At 42.2% G+C, this 20,111-nt stretch overlaps 1 long non-coding RNA gene across 2 annotated transcripts; it reads left to right on the top strand.

The window, feature by feature from the left end:
- The first annotated feature begins 760 nt into the window (after positions 1–760).
- On the top strand, positions 761–12,987 carry LOC118937637. 2 transcript variants are annotated; one of them, XR_005034901.1, is made up of 4 exons: positions 761–876; positions 3,131–3,234; positions 3,981–4,024; positions 12,786–12,987. It is a non-coding gene; the product is annotated as an uncharacterized LOC118937637 (long non-coding RNA). The 2 variants fall into 2 exon arrangements; XR_005034900.1 differs by lacking the exons at positions 761–876; positions 3,131–3,234; positions 3,981–4,024 and adding exons at positions 5,470–6,161; positions 6,394–6,514; positions 6,603–6,870.
- Positions 12,988–20,111: the final 7,124 nt, after the last annotated feature.

Raw genomic sequence — 20,111 nt, 5'->3', positions numbered from 1 at the left:
GTGGTGTGGGTGAACGGATGATATCCGCATGTGTATTTGCCATCGTAAAACAGAGGAGGAGGTGTGATGGTGTGGGTGTGATTTTCTGGTGACATTGTCTGTGATTTATTTAGAATTCAAGGCACACTTAACCAGCATGGCTACCACAGCATTCTGCAGCGATATGCCATCCCATCTGGATGGGCTTAGTGGGACAATCGTTTGTTTTTCAACAGGACAATGACCCCTGTGTAAGGGCTATTTTACCAAGGAGGAGAGTGATGGAGTGCTGCATCACATAACCTGGCCTCCACAATCCCCCAACCTCAACAAAATTGAGATGGTTTGGGATGAGTTGGACCGCAGAGTGAAGGAAAAGCAGCCAACAAGTGCTCAGCATACATGGGACTGTTGGAAAAGCATTCTAGGTGAAGCTGGTTGAGAGAATGCCGGGAGTGTGCAAAGCTGTCATCACGGCAAAAAATGGCTATTTGAAGAATCTAAAAAAATATGTATTTTGATTTGTTTAACACTTTTTTGGTTACTACATTAATCCATATGTGTTATTTCATAGTTTTGATGTCGTCACTATCATTCCACAATGTTGAAAATAGTACAAATAAAGAAAAACCCTTGAATGAGTAGGTGTTCTAAAATCTTTGACCGGTAGTGTATGTCCAGAGGAGGAGACTGCCATACTTATGCCTCAACAGGAGTCCCTCTGCAGAGAGGGGAAGTTGTTAAAAGCACACAGACACTGAGATCACAAATGCTTACACACACACACACACACACACAGAGGAACTCATTCACATGCACAAACAAAGACACTCCTCTACCCAAGGGCCACCAGCCCACGTACAGACTAGATAGATACCCTGGACTGTTCCCACTATGGTGAGTACCAGACTTGCAATCAGATCATCGTGAGTTGGGACCCTAAGAGGTAAATGGTACTGTATCTTTATTAGCTACTGTATAACTAGCTCCAACTTTCAAAGTTTATTTGCCATGTGCACAGGATACAACAGGTGTAAAACAGTACAGTGAACAGGAGGGTGCTGAGGGGAGAACCTAGACCACTCCAGTATCCCTGTACATTGAGTACAGGCACTGGCACTGACCTACATATACTTGCATTCTCATGTTTCTTTAACTCTCATCGTTGTTCTTGTATAGTTTTTATTCAGACTTATTTTTTAAAATGTTATCTATGTTATCTAAGTTATTATCTATGTTATTATTATCATTGCATTGTTGGAAAGATCTCTCAAGGTTAGAATTTCACTGTACCACAGGAGGTTGTAGGCACCTTTAATTGTGGAGAACGGCTCATAATAACGGCCTGAACGGAGCAAATGGACTGGCATCAAACATCTGTAAACAATGTTTTTTATATATTTGATACCATGCCACTAATTCCACTCCAGTCATTACCATGAGCCCATTCTTCACAATTAAGGTGCCAACAACCCCCTGCCCAATATCCTGGCATTTGAGACTGCCTCAGCCAAACCCAGTCGGCCTCCTAGGTTCAACTTGGAAAAGTTCAAGTAGGGCATAGAGGCTTGTACCGATGGTAAGTGTTCTGTCTCAAACATAACTAATAAGTCACGAGGCCAAAATCTGACAACTGAGAGACAGATTAGAGCTGTTGAATTTGGTTTACAGCACAGTGCGTTGCTTTATATAAGCTCTGTTACATATAGAATAAGTGAAGTTAAACACGCAGCTGTGCTGTAATTTAATGTCAAAATGTAAAACCAAAGATGCAGAAATTAATGCTTCCCCTAAATAAGTTCCCTCTCTAGTTTTTCTTTGTTCTTCCTCCTTTCTACAGCTGATGTTTGCACCCTAACTGGGAAGTTCGTCTTTAAACAGGCACATATTCAAGTGAAAGGTTTCAGGTTTGGATCCACATGGGGATATGGTTTTGACTAAAGACAGATTTCAGCATGGTTTGCATGCATTACTGTTAGTCAGCAGAGAGAAGAATCCAATGTGAATTCCACACTCCCCCTGGTGAGAATGTATGCCAAAGCTGTTACAGACACTATTTATTGATTTGAGTAATGATTGTTGCCTACATGCAGGTTGAAAATCAACATATTCAGTCACCAGGTATCCAAGAGTACAAGGGTCATCTCAAACTCTGCTATTCTCATTTTCAACTACAGAAAAACATCCACAGAACAAGTTGGACTGAGACTTGATTCAAATAAAATAATTTGTATTTGTCGCATACCAGTTTTGCAGATGTTATTGCGGGTGTAGAAAAATGCTTGTATTCAATCACTATATGTAGCTGATTTGAAAATGAACATGTACATGCAATTTCCTTCTTCACTGTATGCGTGAGGAGGTCATCTAAAGGCCTGTATTGTCTCCCCTGAAGGTCCTGCTGGGTAAAAGAAGGGATCTGTTCCCCCAAACCCTGCTTCTCACCCCAGTAACCATATGGCCCCACCCCTGCCCTCTCACCCCAGTAACCATATGGCCCCACCCCTGCCCTCTCACCCCAGTAACCATATGGCCCCACCCCTGCCCTCTCACCCCATGGCCCCTAGCCTGCCCCCGCGACCACCAGAAGCCATGTGAGTGCCGGACTCTGATAATCAGAGGAGAGTCGTGTGAAAGCCGGACGATATTTGAGAATACCACTACTGGCATTGAAGTACATCACAGGAGGCTGCTGAGGGGAGGACGGCTCATAGTAATGGCCAGAACAGAGCTAATGGAATGGAATCAAACCCATGGAAACCATGTTTGATGTATTTGATACCATTCCACACCAGCCATTACCATGAGCCCGTCCTTCCCAGTAAAATGCACATAAGGCTCTAGAGACACACTGTACTTGCTTCAGAGCATAGAAACAGCACACCTTCCCTTTCACAAAACCCAGTTCTTTGTTTATATCCTACTATTCATTATTTCCTTCAGTAACCTTCACCGTTGAATCCCACTGGGCACACAGTGGTTGAATCAACGTTGTTTCCACATCATTTCAAATAAATTACAGTGATCCAACATGGAATCGACATTGAATTGATGTCTATGCCCAGTGGGATACTTGTCCACTGATCTTATTTCCATTGTGTTGTGCTGAGTCATTTTGGCCAGTTGACTGACTTTGTGACTCTGTCTCCAGAATCCAACCTGACCCAGATGAGAACTATGATGATGTTACGTACGCCTCTGGGAAGAGGGAACGCAACACCCTGCTAGAATTCAACTCTCCGTGGAGTGAACAAGGTATGGGATTGTAGGTGCGAGTAAGGATGACAAAAGCAGAGAATTTATTCCTTCACAAGGTAAATTTGGGGAAAAGGGGCTGTAACAGAACCAAAGCAAAGAAAGTAAATGTCAAAGCCTTCTCTCCTACCTTACCTGCCCACTACTTACCACCTGGTGCGCTAACCAAAATACAGGGGGTGGTCCGCCCAGGTCTTACCTAGTGTGTATAGACACTCCCTAGGTGCCTTCCCCTTCCCCCCTGGGAACAAAAACAGAATACAAACGTGAGTAAACAATTTCAATAATCAAAAACACACATACCTTAATACAGCGGCTACAAAGTACTTAACAATAACATTTCACTCTCACTCTCACTCTCACTCTCACTCTCACTCTCACTCTCACTCTCACTCTCACTCTCACTCTCACTCTCACTCTCACTCTCACTCTCACTCTCACTCTCACTCTCCAAAATACAGGACATAAACCTCAGCTCTCTGTAGCAACAGAACACTCGCTTATATAGAAGGAGTCTGTAATGGGATACAGCTGTATCCACTGACGAGAGGGCGGGGTCAGCTCCAATTAGCAAAAAGGGCTGACCAATCAGCTGCTTGGGGGAATTTCAGGAAGCCATCCTGAAACACACACATACAAAAAAACAAACACAACACAGAAACTGGGGAACGTAACAGATTATATGGGGTTAATGAACAGCCCTCCAACCCCTTCAGTATTCTGACTGCATCTTTTTCATCCAATAGGACAGTGAAAGTGATGAAATATATGAAGATCTTGATGAAAGATGGTGAGAAAGATTCCCTCCAAGTTCTATTCAACTTTTTCTATTGTACCAATCTGTGAAACGTGCAACAGGTTTTAGACATAGACAGAGGACTCTACAGTGCCCAAAAGCTGATGAGACGTCTGAGACAAGTCTATAGTTTTGTATAAACACTGCCCTCTAGTGAGCATTAACACAACTGACACTTATTTATAATCAGAGGGGCAGTGAAATCAAAGGAGCAGGAGAAGAAGAGAGAGAGGGAGGAGAAAAAACGATAGGAGGTGGAAAAGACAGAACAGAAAGAATGTAAGACAAAATAATAAGAGACCAAAAGGAAATTCAAAGTAAGTGTTCCCAAAAGCCTGCTGTTCAGTAGTTCCCCTAGATCTTGTTGTATTGTAGAATCCATCCGGTATACTACAGAGAGAATAAAGTAGACTGATTTATGACCCAATGTCCAGATGACGCGTACATACCCAAATATGGGTATCCGGCCAGGACATCCTGTTCCTGTTGTCACGTGTTAGAGGGTGTGTTAATTTATATCTATATTGCATCTATACCTTTGAAGTTGTCATGATGATTTATGTGTAGGGACCTGGTTGAACTGGGGGGGGTTGTGTTTGAACTTTTCAAAGAGGATGACACCACATCCCCCCTATTTTATTGCCCTTAGGGTTGTTGTCTATGAAGCAGGAATGTGTGTGTGGGGGGGGGGGGGGGGGGGGGGGGATGCAGACGCATTATAAATAAAGCCCAGAACAACACATGCGGCCCCAGAACACTAAACAAGATTTTAAAAATAAAACCCAGAACATTAAACAGAAAAGTATGTATCCTAGGCCAATTCTCGGGGTGCTATGCATCTCTTGTCACGAACCCAATGATAAAAGCATTGAGGACGTTTTGTGTGAGGCCCCTGAATGTTTTAAAGGAGTTTTGGATACGAGTGATGGACATATGTCTTACATATTCCAACCGAAGGATTCTACTGTTAAGATATTCACAGACAGCGGCCCCAAACACCTTTATCATGCAAAACCCGGGAGTTTTTCCCCGGGTTTTGATTCCATTCCATACGTATGAGAGAATGGCTCAAGATAAGGCTAGCGCTCTGTCAAATTGAACAGGCCCTGAGCAGTACAACCCTGCCAGGAAATGCAATGGAAGAACTTGTGTGCTGGCGCAGTGATTTGAAGGCCCTAAGAATCGCTTCAATAGCGTTTAGCCCCGACTCTAAAGTGACAATTTTAGCATGTGAACAATTTGATAGTGAACAAATGCGACGAAGTCTGTCCGTTCATATGTATTTTCCAAAGCCTGCAAGGATGTAAATTTTTTTATGTCAGTGTTTAGCTTTAAATGGATTGATTACCCTATATACATAACCCTGATGAATAAGCTGGACAGTCTTTTCCAAAATCGTGAACAATTACGGCGCTGGCCACGTCTATCCTTAAAACATACCCAGGATCTACATGCCAGACGTTTGATCTATCCCTGGAGTGAAAACTTACGGAGCCTTGACGGAGAGTTTGTGGAATATCCTGAGAGCAAGAGAGCATGTCTTGACGTGGGTGAATTGGAGACGGATGGGGGTCAGGGCTAACCGGCCCCTTTATCTGTAATAAATGAATAGTAAAAATGTTAAATTGATTATAACATGTTTTACACTGTATGTACTAAATATAATGAATTAAATAAATTGTTTTAAAGAGGTATCTCGCCTTTAACGAAGGGGCTCTGTCTTTTAGATCTATCATCATGCATGTCTCTGAGAAAAATCATTTCGGAAAAGATGTGTGTGCGGGCGTCTGCGTGCGAGTGTAGGTGTGTGTGTGTTTCAAAACAAAAGGGGGTGGAGGTGTGTGTTCAACAATGCCATGGCATTTGCACCCAAGGCTCTATCTCTCTCCACCTGTGGTTTTGGGGTCTCTAAACATTCCGAGGTCCTGCCACCCGAAAAAAACGTCATCCCCGCTCTGTAAGATCATTACAGAATATCTCTCCTTTGAGCCAAGACCGCGGAGCGAGGCTAGTGAAACAGATACTATCCCCTCTGTACGAATGGCCAAAAGCTTAACTCCAGACACCAGGCCAACAGCCCAGAACAGCTAAAAGATCATCCGTGAATCCGTCCTAATGGAGCTTTCTGAAGGTGAGTTAGTGAAAATAACTCAGTGAAAATAATATATTTGATTTGAAGGCTAGGTATTTTCAGGGAATGGTATGGATATTATTGATATTATTGGAATATTAAACCGACGTGATGTTTTTTTAAACGGGGGGCAATGATTTTTTAGGAAATATGTCAAATGTACGTATTCTTATAATTTAAAATGTATATATAACTCGGATAAAAATATGTTAATATTATCTAACGTTTGTAGGGTATCCATCCATCCTTTACGCAGTTGCTCCGGGGAATAAATGATCTGGAACAGCCTTCGTTAGAAGTGTGTTCAGAGGAGCAACACGCATGCAGCCAGTCCCCATCACATTATTGTAGACGTAAGTCCAATAATCACATACACAAGAATATTTATACATTAAAAACAAAAAGTGTGCACCCTATTTTAAAAGCTATTTGTGTTTACAGCTGACATACCGCATTATGTACTCTGAACGACTATGGCGGAGAAGATGACATAGATGCTATTCTCCCATTCTGTACGAACGTTTTCTCAAACACACCGAGAACCGAGGATTTAAACATCCCGTCAACTCCCCCCCCTCGCTCCATATTCCAGACCCAAACAAGCAATGCACAACTCGTGCGCAAGTACATTGCGCAGAATCACCCCAGACCAAAAAGTGTTACTGGGCAGGGAACTTACTGCTTCAAGAAACGGCGCTCCATGGATACGGTATGAAGCCATTCTATATACAGTGCCTTGCGAAAGTATTCGGCCCCCTTGAACTTTGCGACCTTTTGCCACATTTCAGGCTTCAAACATGAAGATATAAAACTGTATTTTTTCGTGAAGAATCAACAACAAGTGGGACACAATCATGAAGTGGAACGACATTTATTGGATATTTCAAACTTTTTTCACAAATCAAAAACTGAAAAATTGGGCGTGCAAAATTATTCAGCCCCTTTACTTTCAGTGCAGCAAACTCTCTCCAGAAGTTCAGTGAGGATCTCTAAATGATCCAATGTTGACCTAAATGACTAATAATGATAAATACAATCCACCTGTGTGTAATCATGTCTCCGTATAAATGCACCTGCACTGTGATAGTCTCAGAGGTCCGTTAAAAGCGCAGAGAGCATCATAAAGAACAAGGAACACACCAGGCAGGTCCGAGATACTGCTGTGAAGAAGTTTAAAGCCGGATTTGGATACAAAAATATTTCCCAAGCTTTAAACATCCCAAGGAGCACTGTGCAAGCGATAATATTGAAATGGAAGGAGTATCAGACCACTGCAAATCTACCAAGACCTGGCCGTCCCTCTAAACCACATATGTCAGAGTCAAGGCCCGCGGGCCACATCCGGCCCGCAAGAAGGTTTTTTACGGCCCCTGGGATGATCTTGATTTATTATTAGAACCGGCCCGCAGCAAGCCGGCAGCCCGCAGATCTTTTACACGCACCAATACTACATTTCCCACAATGCAAAGGTGACGCACCGAGCAGTAGGCTGCTTCATTTCAATATTTATTGGCACAGCAGTCGTCAGCATCACAGTAAAATTAACTTTCAGATACCCATCAAAAATGGCAAAACGGAAGGTGGATACTGAGAACCGGGGGTTTCAAACAAGGTGGGAGTCGGAGTATATGTTCACGAAGGTAGCTGGAAAACCTGTGTGTCTTCTGTGTGGAGAAAGTGTGGCGGTACTGAAAGAGTATAATCTGAGACGACATTATGAAACGAAACACGCGGACAAAAACAAGAATATGGACATGGAACAAAGGCTACAAAAGGCAGAGGAATTAAAACGAGGCCTCAAAGGCCAGGCTGCTGTCAAGGCCAGTTTTATTTTGGCAGAAGAGATCGCTAAATCAGCCCGGCCATTTACGGAGGGGGATTTCATCAAAAACTGCATGATTAAAGTTTGTGACGAAGTTTGCCCAGAAAAAAGGCAACTCTTTTTAAATGTGAGTCTGAGCAGAAACACCATTGCCGAGAGAGTAGACCAGTTGTCCATCAATCTAAAAGAGCAGCTTGTGAAAAAGGGAAAAGATTTTATTGCATATTCCTTGGCTGTGGATGAGAGCACCGACATTTCTGACATTGCCCAGTTGTCAATTTTCATCCGCGGAGTGGACTCCAACCTAAGCGTGACAGAGGAGTTTTTGGCTTTACGTCCTATGCATGGCACAACTACGGGGCATGATTTGTATGAAGAGGTGTCAAGATGTGTAAATGAGATGGAGCTGCCTTGGGAAAAACTCGTGGGTTTGACAACCGACGGAGCACCTGCGATGTGTGGACACAGGAGCGGACTGGTGGCGAAGATACGGGAAAAGATGCAAGAGGAAAACGCGACAGGTGAGCTGACAGCTTATCATTGTATCATACACCAGGAAGCGTTGTGCGGTAAAGCCTTGAAAATGGAGCATGTAATGAGCATCATCACGCGCACAGTTAACTTTATCAGAGCCAAAGGTTTGAATCACCGCCAGTTCAAGGCATTTCTGACGGAGTTAGAAACGGAGCATGGTGATTTGCCTTATCACACAGAGGTGCGATGGCTAAGCCAGGGAAAGGTGCTTCAAAGATGTTTCGAGCTTCGTGAGGAGATTTGTCTGTTCTTGGACAGCAAAGGGAAAGACACAACACAACTCCGAGACGAAATGTTTCTGTGTGAAATGGCTTTTCTGTGTGACATTACGAGTCATCTGAATGCAATAAACTTGCAGCTGCAGGGTCGGGATCGTGTCATCTCTGATATGTACAGTACAGTGAAGGCATTTAAAACCAAACTGACTCTGTGGGAGACGCAGATGCGGAAAGAAAATTTGAGCCACTTTCCCAGCTGCCAGACCATGAAAGAGAAGCTCTCTACCAGTGCGTTCCCGAGCACACAGTTGGCTGATAAAATAGGTATGCTTGCCGCTGACTTTCGACGCCGATTTGCTGACTTTGAAGCACAAAAAAGCAGGTTGGAACTGCTCGGTAACCCATTTGCTGTTGACGTGGAAAGCTCACCACCAAACCTCCAAATGGAGTTGATTGACCTCCAATGCAATGATGCACTGAGGGCAAAATATGCGGCAGTGGGTGCTGCGGAGTTCGCCCGTTTCCTCCCCGGCACAATGCCCCAGCTGCGCATCCAGGCTGCTCAAACGTTGTCTATGTTTGGCAGCACATACCTGTGTGAACAACTGTTTTCTTTGATGAACCTGAACAAAACATCACACAGAAGTCGACTTACTGCTGAACACCTCCACTCAATTCTGAGGATTTCTTCAGCTCAGAGCCTTACCCCGAACATTGATGAACTTGTGGAAAAGATGGGACACCACCAAGTATCACCCTCAACCTCAAACAAGTGAACATTACTGTGCAATCACATATTTAGAGTTTTTACTCAGTTCAAGTTTAAAAGTTAAAATTTAATATTTGTTTTCACTGCATGTTACTTCTCCTTAAACAAAGTGTTGTTTTTGATTAATAGATTTTTGCACTTTATTTTTTTGTATTTCAATCCAATTATATTTTAAAAATATTTCAGTTGAGTGGATGATAGAAAATTGCTATTATTGTTTTTTCTTTGAAGTAAATTTAGCCCACTTTTGCTAAAATAGAAAATATAGTCTACTGATGGTGCCTTGAATACCGGTTTCTTTCATTTAATGTTCATGTTATGGGGATATTTATATAAAGGAAATTTGTCTTTTGTGTCTGTTGAAAATTAAAGATTACTGACAGAGCCATAAGAAAATATTGCTTTATTTATCTGATCATATTGTAATATATTTGTTAGGTTTTCAGTAGGTTCAATTAGGTTCACTAGACTATATGCGTCATTTAAAAATTTTTCAATGAACATTCGAACAGTCCGGCCCTCGTCTTGTAGCTGATTTTTTTATTTGGCCCTCCGTCCATTTGACTTTGACACCCCTGCTCTAAACGTTCAGCTCATACAAGGAGAAGACTGATCAGAGATGCAGCCAAGAGGCCCATGATCACTCTGGATGAACTGCAGAGATCTACAGCTGAGGTGGGAGACTCTGTCCATAGGACAACAATCAGTCGTATATTGCACAAATCTGGCCTTTATGGAAGAGTGGCAAGAAGAAAGCCATTTCTTAAAGATATCCATAAAAAGTGTTGTTTAAAGTTTGCCACACCAAACATGTGGAAGAAGGTGCTCTGGTCAGATGAAACCAAAATTGAACTTTTTGGCAACAATGCAAAACGTTATGTTTGGCGTAAAAGCAACACAGCTGAACACACCATCCCCACTGTCAAACATGGTGGTGGCAGCATCATGGTTTGAGCCTGCTTTTCTTCAGCAGGGACAGGGAAGATGGTTAAAATTGATGGGAAGATGGATGGAGCCAAATACAGGACCATTCTGGAAGAACCTGATGGAGTCTGCAAAAGACCTGAGACTGGGACGGAGATTTGTCTTCCAACAAGACAATGATCCAAAACATAAAGCAAAATCTACAATGGAATGGTTCAAAAATAAACATATCCAGGTGTTAGAATGGCCAAGTCAAAGTCCAGACCTGAATCCAATCGAGAATCTGTGGAAAGAACTGAAAACTGCTGTTCACAAATGCTCTCCATCCAACCTCACTGAGCTCGAGCTGTTTTGCAAGGAGGAATGGAAAAAAATGTCAGTCTCTCGATGTGCAAAACTGATAGAGACGTACCCCAAGCGACTTACAGCTGTAATCGCAGCAAAAGGTGGCGCTACAAAGTATTAACTTAAGGGGGCTGAATAATTTTGCACGCCCAATTTTTCAGTTTTTGATTTGTTAAAAAAGTTTTAAATATCCAATAAATGTTGTTCCACTTCATGATTGTGTCACACTTGTTGTTGATTCTTCACAAAAAAATACAGTTTTATATCTTTATGTTTGAAGCCTGAAATGTGGCAAAAGTTCGCAAAGTTCAAGGGGGCCGAATACTTTCGCAAGGCACTGTATATATTATACACTGCTCAAAAAAATAAAGGGAACACTAAAATAACACATCCTAGATCTGAATGAATGAAATATTCTTATTAAATACTTTTTTCGTTACATAGTTGAATGTGCTGACAAAAAAATCACAGAAAAATTATCAATGGAAATCAAATTTATCAACCCATGGAGATCTGGATTTGGAGTCACACTCAAAATTAAAGTTGAAAACCACACTACAGGCTGATCCAACTTTGATGTAATGTCCTTAAAACAAGTAAAAATGAGACTCAGTAGTGTGTGTGGCCTCCACGTGCCTGTATGACCTCCCTACAACGCCTGGGCATGCAACTGATGAGGTGGTGGATGGTCTACTGAGGGATCTCCTCCCAGACCTGGACTAAAGCATCCGCCAAGTCCTGGACAGTCTGTGGTGCAACGTGGCGGGCGTGGATGGAGCGAGACATGATGTCCCAGATGTGCTCAATTTGATTCAGATCTGGGGAACGGGCGGGCCAGTCCATAGCATCAATGCCTTCCTCTTGCAGGAACTGCTGACACACTCCAGCCACATGAGGTCTAGCATTGTCTTGCATTAGGAGGAACCCAGGGCCAACCGCACCAGCATATGGTCTCACAAGGGGTCTGAGGATCTCATCTCGGTACCTAATGGCAGTCAGGCTACCTCTGGCAGGCACATGGAGGGCTGTGCGGCCCCCCAAAGAAATGCCACCCCACACCATGACTGACCCACCGCCAAACCGGTCATGCTGGGGGATGTTTCAGGCAGCAGAACGTTCTCCACGACGTCTCCAGACTCTGTCACGTCTGTCACGTGCTCAGTGTGAACCTGCTTTCATCTGTGAAGAGCACAGGGCGCCAGTGGCAAATTTTCCAATCTTGGTGTTCTCTGGCAAATGCCAAATGTCCTGCACGGTGTTGGGCTGTAAGCACAACCCCCACCTGTGGACGTCGGGCCCTCATACCACCCTCATGGAGTCTGTTTCTGACTGTTTGAGCAGACAGGTGCACATTTGTGGCCTGCTGGAGGTCATTTTGCAGGGCTCTGGCAGTGCTCCTCCTGCTCCTCCTTGCACAAAGGCGGAGGTAGTGGTCCTGCTGCTGGGTTGTTGCCCTCCTATGGCCTCCTCCACGTCTCCTGATGTACTGGCCTGTCTCCTGGTAGCGCCTCCATGCTCTGGACACTACGCTGACAGACATAGCAAACCGTCTTGCCACAGCTCGCATTGATGTGCCATCCTGGATGAGCTGCACTCCCTGAGCCACTTGTATGGGTTGTAGACTCCGTCTCATGCTATTACTAGAGTGAAAGCACCGCCAGCATTCAAAAGTGACCAAAACATCAGCCAGGAAGCATAGGAACTGAGAAGTGGTATGTGGTCACCACCTGCAGAACCACTCCTTTATTGGGGGTGTCTTGCTAATTGCCTATAATTTCCACCTGCTGTCTATTCCATTTGCAGAACAGCATGTGAAATTTATTGTCAGTGTTGCTTCCTAAGTGGACAGTTTGATTTCACAGAAGTGTGATTGACTTGGAGTTACATTGTGTTGTTTAAGTGTTCCCTTTATTTTTTTGAGCAGTGTATATTATTAGTTATACATATTTAATTATTTATACATTTTTTTGATGATTGATATGTTAAAACAATGACTAATAATGTTTTTTCAGACTCCAACGAGACATGCCTGGCAGAATCTGGAATACCTGGTGAAAAAAGTCAAGAGCCCCCGGTTTCTGCGATTCGTCAGAATAGCCCTCGTCAAAAAAGCAGAGGTAATTTAATTATGTATTGTTAATATGTAGCATTATATCTGAAATGTATTTGACATTTTGTATAATTTTAAAGGTAATCAGAACAGAAGCCAAATTAGCCGCCATGTTGGAGTCAACAGAAACCAGAAAATAAATTATAAATGTTTCCTTACCTTTGATGAACTTCATCAGAATGCAGTCCTAGGAATCCCAGGTCCACAATAAATGAAATTGTTCGAAAATGTCCGTTATTTATGTCCAATTAGCTACTTTGGTTAGCGCATTTGGTAAACAATTACAAAGTCACAAAGCGCATCCACTACAACGTGACGAAATGTCCAAAGTTCCGTAACATGTCAGTAGAAACATGTCAAACGATGTACTGAATCAATCTTTAGAATGTTGTTTACATATATCTTGAATAACGTTCCAACCGGAGAATTAGAATGACTTCAGATGACCGGTGGAACGCAGGTCCTTCCCCTGTGAAAGCGCTTGGTGAATGCATGGTCAACTCGTGGCAGTGGTGACTATTTCCTGTGTCACTCGACCCCCCTTCACTTGAGAGTCATCAGACAAAGTTCTATTGACTGTTGACATCTAGTGCAGAAGACCTCACACACCTAGAGCATGCGGAGGATTTCGGCTCACCGGACATTCACAATGAAACAACGAAACCGGAGGATTTCATCGTTTTAAATGACATTTCAGAGGTAGACGGCCTGTTATTATGGGAGGTGGCCAACCTTATTGATTCCTCCAATTCTTTGGTGGAAACACCCAAACCTGAAATAGAACAAGTTAGGTTTTTTACAGCCTTTTCCAGGGCTCTAAAATCCCGAAAGGTTTTGCTCTACAAACGAATGGGGGCTTTACTCGAGCGACAATACTGTCAGGATCTATCCTTCTGGTATAGAATAATGCCACGTTTGTTAAACAGCAATCCGATTAAAAAACGCAAATACAGGCGCTAAAAACATATATGTAACATGTATCCTTCTAGAATACCACAAGAACACACATCATTAATTATCCAAATGTCAGAGCCAACAGACATAATTGAGACAGTTGAAACCCTGTTATCCCAGATACCGCCCGAACTCCAAGCTATAATTAACCACATGAATGAGGCTGGGGTAACAGACATGATGCCGATAGATGAAACCCTGTTATCCCAGATACCGCCCGAACTCATAGAAATAATTAATCGTATGAAAGAGTCAGGGGCGACCGATGAAAACCTGTTAACCCAGATCCCGGACGCCCTCATATCGTTAATTAACCAGATGAATGAGAGTCTAAGATCTTCCACACCGGACCCCCCACAAACCCCGCCATTAACGCCCATGTCCGAAGAGTCTGAAATGCAATACGATGTTTTTGAGGAATTGGAAAATTGTCAAATATATCAGGAGGGAGATGGTATTGATAGAAGTGTCCGGGTTGTGTACCGAAATAAATTCAGCAATACAGAGATTTGACAATTTTTCAATTTCACATGGGTGAATCAGAATCTTGACTATGCAGTGTTTTATGTGATGATCCTGGATACTCTGAATGAACTGTTAGACAGGGCAAGATATTATGGCGAACCTCATGATGTCTTTGTCACGAGAATTATGTTCTCAATGTCCATAAACCCAATTGAATTAATTACTCAGCCTGAAACCCAGAATTTGTAAGAAACTGGTTGAAATGAAGGGCCAGCTACAATAGTCAGAAAATGTATTTACGAGAGCACACTAGCCTGTTGTACAAAACAATTCATTTTATATTGGCTTCTCACGCACATTCACACAAACATACGCTCACACATTCACACAAACATACGCACACACATACTTCTACACAAAACAGAAGGTATCCTATGCACATACTGTCTCACTACTCAGCCGACAGAGTTTAGGGAGACCTTGTCCTTGAGATGTCCCGTTCTCTCCCAAATCTCTAGTCAGGTTGGCACCGAACTCAGACAGTCTGTGTTTTTTCACGGGAACGTTCTGGCGTGCACAGTACAAGGACCTTCATTTTATAGCGACACTATAATAGTCATATTGTTCGACTGACTAAAACTACACACATCATTATTAATTATAATTTTATGATTCTAGTCAATTTCTACAATTATATGGTTTCTGAGTGGAGTATTCTAATCATTCCTTTAAAGCTAAACTCCATCAACAGTCGGGAATTTGTGGAGATAGTGTTATGCAGGCTCTCTCTTATTTTACCCAATGGCGAAGCAGATCTTGAACAATTTATAGCTCAAATTTATCCGTCATAGCCGATAGGACCCTTGAGCTTGTAGTGCAAATAATACGTTAAACCCTGGGTGGCGGGGGTCAGAGAAGGAAACTAGATAGCCTAATGCAATCAGAAATCATAAGCAATAAAAGGGCATATCTCATAAACGTTCACAATCCTGGTAATAAGCTATGCTTGCAATAGGCCTAGCACATTTACTCAACCCTGGGTGTACAGATCTAGCGGCGTTACACAAGGCTACAGAGCTCCAAACGGCCGTGGGTCTAGGTATACAGGATGCGGTGGCTTTCTCGGACATAGTCAAATTTGAAAACTCTCTGACCATCAAGACTGTGGTTTTGTACCACAGTAGACCCATTTCTCTTGAAATTCCAAAACAACCCCCAACCTCATCCTCAGATTCTGTACTTTTATGTGCAAAACACCCACTATTATGCTATTACCAACCTCACCGCGTTTTTAGGTGTACCATATGTGTGCCCATCCTGCCATACCAGCTACACCCAAAATGAGGGGGACTCGTGCCATTATAACTGTTCAGTATGTCTGGATGAAAATTGTCAGATGCAGCCCTTAAACCTGACACCCTGTGTGGATTGTCAGCGCACATGTCGTTCGGCCTACTGTTACGAATAAAACACAAAATTGAAACATGGCACCCCAAGACCTGTAAATCTGTAAGCAGTTGTGACATTAACAAGAAATGTCCAAAATGCTATTGCAATTACAACCTTAAAATAGATAGCCCTAAAACTCATGTGTGTGGAATCATACATTGCCCAATCTGTAAAGGGCCTTTGAAAAGCAGAGACGCTGAAGTGGTTCAAGAAGTGCCACACGAGTGTTATATTCAGGCCTATGATTTGGAGACAAATCAGCAATCAGCAATCAGAGGTTCATTTGCCTAGTTTTGTATCTATCATGACTTTCAAGGGTGAAAAGTGGTCGGCAGAGGGGCCCAATTGTGCACTGCTCTTTCTAAAACACTTTAGAAAACCCCAGTACAGAAACTTCACGTTTATAGTGTACAATTCTAGAGCCTATGACTCCTACCTTCTTCTGAACCCCTTGATACAGCAAGGCGTTGCACCCAGTGTCATAGCTCAAGGTAGTAAAATCTTGTGTTTTTTAGACCCCACCCAAAACCAGAGATACATTGACAGTTTAAGCTTCTTACCCATGAGATTGGCTCAAATGCCAGAGGCCTTGGGGTTTGAAAACTCTGTGAAAGGTTGGTTTCCCCACTTCTTCATATCTGAGGAGAATCTACATTATATCGGATCTTATCCCAGCCCCGAAATGTACGGGTGTGATCAAATGTCTCCCAAAGAGGGAGAAAGATTCATGACGTGGTACGAGACAGTAAGACATAGCACCTTTGATCTCCATAAAGAGATGGAATCATACTGTGACAATGATGTGGTTATACTTCGTGAAGGATGCCTCAGATTCAGAGAAGAGGTAATCAAAGATTCAGGCATTGACCCCTGGAGTTGTACAACTATTGCATCGGCATGCATGAAAACCTATCGTACACACTTTCTACCTACAGCATCTATAGCTATCTCCTCGCCTGACAACTACCGACGCCAATTCAAGTCATACTCTAGTGGGTCCATTCAATGGTTGGAGTACTTGGCCCAGGATGAATACATTTTTATTCAACATGCTTTGAATAGGGGTGAGAAAACGTTTGGGTCTTATCATGTAGATGGATACACACAGATTGACGGTGTTGAGACCGTGTTTGAGTACAACGGTTGTTTCTTCCACGGTTGAACATCTTGATTTGTTCCCCAGGCCACGTGTGTCCTAACCCAAAACACTTTTGGGGAAATGTGCCAAGAGTTTCAAGACAAATTTGATTATTTACAGGCTACTTGCGGGTTAAAAGTGAATGTGATGTGGGAGCAGGAATGGATCGCAATCAAAAAGTCTGATCCTCATGTTCGAGCCTTCCTTTCCAGCTTTGACACACCAGAACCCTTGGAACCACGACAAACTTGTATGGAGGCCGTACCAATGCTTTGACATTGAGGCATGTAGCGCAACCCGACGAGACAATAGGATATGTCGATTTTACATCCCTTTATCCTCATGTAATGAGTTCCTCATGCTATCCTAAGTGTCATCCTGAAATTATTCACCGCGACTTTGACTTACCCCAAAACTATTTTGGTCTGATCAAAGCAACTGCCTTCCCTCCTAGGGGTTTGTTTATACCAGTATTGCCTTACAAGGGACCTCATGGAAAACTTGTCTTTCCCCTTTGTCGGACCTGCAGTGAAAACAACAACCAGGAAAACCCTTGTGATCACTCAGATCAAGAAAGAGCCCTGATAGGTGTAGGGGTCACAGTTGAATTCTCTAAGGCTCTAGTGATGGGGTATCGTGTGGTCAAAATCTTTGAAGTGTGGAACTTTTCCAGCAAATCAGACACTCTTTTTAAAGAGTACATCAAGACCTTCTTGAGCAAGCAAATGGCTTCAGGCTATCCTGCATCGGTCACAGATCAAGAGAGCAAAGACAAGTACATTCAAGACTATCACGACAGAGAAGGCATACTTCTTGACCCTGACAGAATAGAGGTCAACAAAACCAAAATAAATGTGTCGAAATTGTACTTAAACTTGCTTTGGGGGAAGCTTTCGTAAGAGTTGCAATATGCTAACAATGTCGATCATTAAAGACCCTGAAGAATTTTTGGAATTTGTTTAGCAACTATCTGGGTCGTTTAACGAGTGAACACAGAGATGGTGACCATATCACAGAATGGTCCTCCTGTGGTCCCAAAAGCTATGCTTTTAGGACAAAAGACAATCACGTGGTGTTGAAAGCCAAAGGCGTGACTCAAAACTATGAAAATGCCCCACGTGTAGACTTGGAAACAATCACACGCTTGGTCGAGGGGTTCATAAACGACCGGAATAGTGTCTTGGAGAGGTGGCGCAGTGAATTCAAAAATATTCTTTAGAAATATTTAACTTCCACACATTAACAATTCCAATACCTCAAATGAAAGATAAACATCTTGTTCATCTACCCATGTCCGATTTAAAAAAAATGTTTTACAGTGAAAACACAACATATATTTATGTTAGACCACCACCAAATCAAAGGGAAAACGCAGCCATTTTTTCCAGCCAAAGATAGTCACAAAAGCAGGATTAGAGATAAAATGAATCACTAACCTTTTGAAAATCTTCATCAGATGACACTCATATGACATCATGTTACACAATACATTTATGTTTTGTTCGATAATATGCATATTTATATCCACAAATCTCGGTTTACATTGACGCCATGTTCAGAACTGCCTCCAAAATATCCGGAGGAATTATAGAAAGCTACGCCAGATAACAGAAATACTCATCATAAACTTTGACTAAAGATACATGTTCTACATATAATTAAAGATACACTGGTTCTTAATGCAACCGCTGTGTCAGATTTTTTTTAAACGTTACGGAATAAGCCTAACATTGCAATAATCTGAGACAGCGCTCAGACGTAAAAGTATTTCTCCGCCATGTTGGAGTCAACAGAAATACGAAATTACAACATAAATATTCCCTTACCTTTGATGATCTTTCATCAGAATGCAGTGCAATGACTCCTAGTTCCACAATAAATTGTTGTTTTGTTCCATAATGTCCAATACTAGTGTCCAAGTAGCTGCATTTGCTATCACTTTCAGCTCACGTGCCCAAAAACTGACTGCTGGTCCAGGATAACTCGCTCGAAAACTTCAAAAATATAAATTCCAGGTCGAATAAACTGGTCAAACTAAGTAGAGAATCAATCTTCAGGATGTTATTTTCATATATATCCTTTAACGTTCCAACCGGATCATACGTTTTCAGCTGCAGCCAAATGGAACAACGGTGGCATCCACAGAGAAATGCGCCACAGGAAAATGGCATTCTGTCAGGACACTGACTATTTCCCCTCCCATTCGGTCAAAGTTCACAGCAAATGCTCCATTCCACTTTCTACTGAATGAGGACATCTAGTGGAAGGCGTAGGAAGTGCTACCAGAGCCATATCTTGTTGGGAAAGGAGGGGGCGATGACGTCAAAGTTGCCCCACATTCAGAATTTCACTTCTTGTTTGGAAGATTGCCTGCCCTATGAGTTCTGTTATACTCACAGACATAATTCAAACAGTTTTAGAAACTTCAGTGTTTTCTATCCAATAGTAAGAATAAAATGCATATATTAGCAATCTAGGACAGAGTAGGATGCAGTTCACTATGGGCATGCAATTCATCCAAAGTGAAAATACTGCCCCCTATCCTCAACAAGTTTTAAGGAGCATTTGTTTTGAGTGGCGTCTGTTTTCACCTGGTTGGTGAATAAAGAAGTAGCGCTACTCTGAACTCTCTGTTTCCTGCGTCTGACTCCTTCCTCCACTACACATATTACACATGCAGCCTTTGGCTCTGCAGGATTGCTGGAGGATATGTAGTTATGTAGATTTTCAAAATTTCTGTAGGACTAGTCATGCAAGAGACACCTGCACAATTCCTTCACAAAGAATCACAGGAAACCTGCAGAAGTTTTTGTAAGCTACTTTTTGTAAACTGCTTAATGAAAAAATTATGCGAAACATATTCGTATATTTTTATTTTCTCCATCAGTACCAGGGGCACAAGTGTTTTCATGCAAACTTAATATTCTTTACCTCCTATTTTGTTGTCTGTCTGTCAATATATAAATTCAATTCAATTCAAAGGGCTTTATTGGCATGGGAAACATATGTTGACATTGCCAAATCAAGTGAAATAGATAATAAACAACAGTGAAATAAACAGTCAAAATTAACCACAAACATTACACTCACAAAAGTTCCAAAAGAATAGAGACATTTAAAATGTTATGTTATGGCTATATACAGTACAGTGTTGTTACATTGTGCAAATAGTTAAAGTGCTATATCCATGTTACAGAGAAGATGCGTGCTTACTCTCATTTC

This window comes from Oncorhynchus mykiss, chromosome 12, assembly GCF_013265735.2.
Source record: "Oncorhynchus mykiss isolate Arlee chromosome 12, USDA_OmykA_1.1, whole genome shotgun sequence".
NCBI classification, from domain to species: Eukaryota; Metazoa; Chordata; class Actinopteri; order Salmoniformes; family Salmonidae; genus Oncorhynchus; species Oncorhynchus mykiss.
Note: the sequence above shows the minus strand (reverse complement) of the source record. Positions and strands in the feature narration are given on the sequence as shown.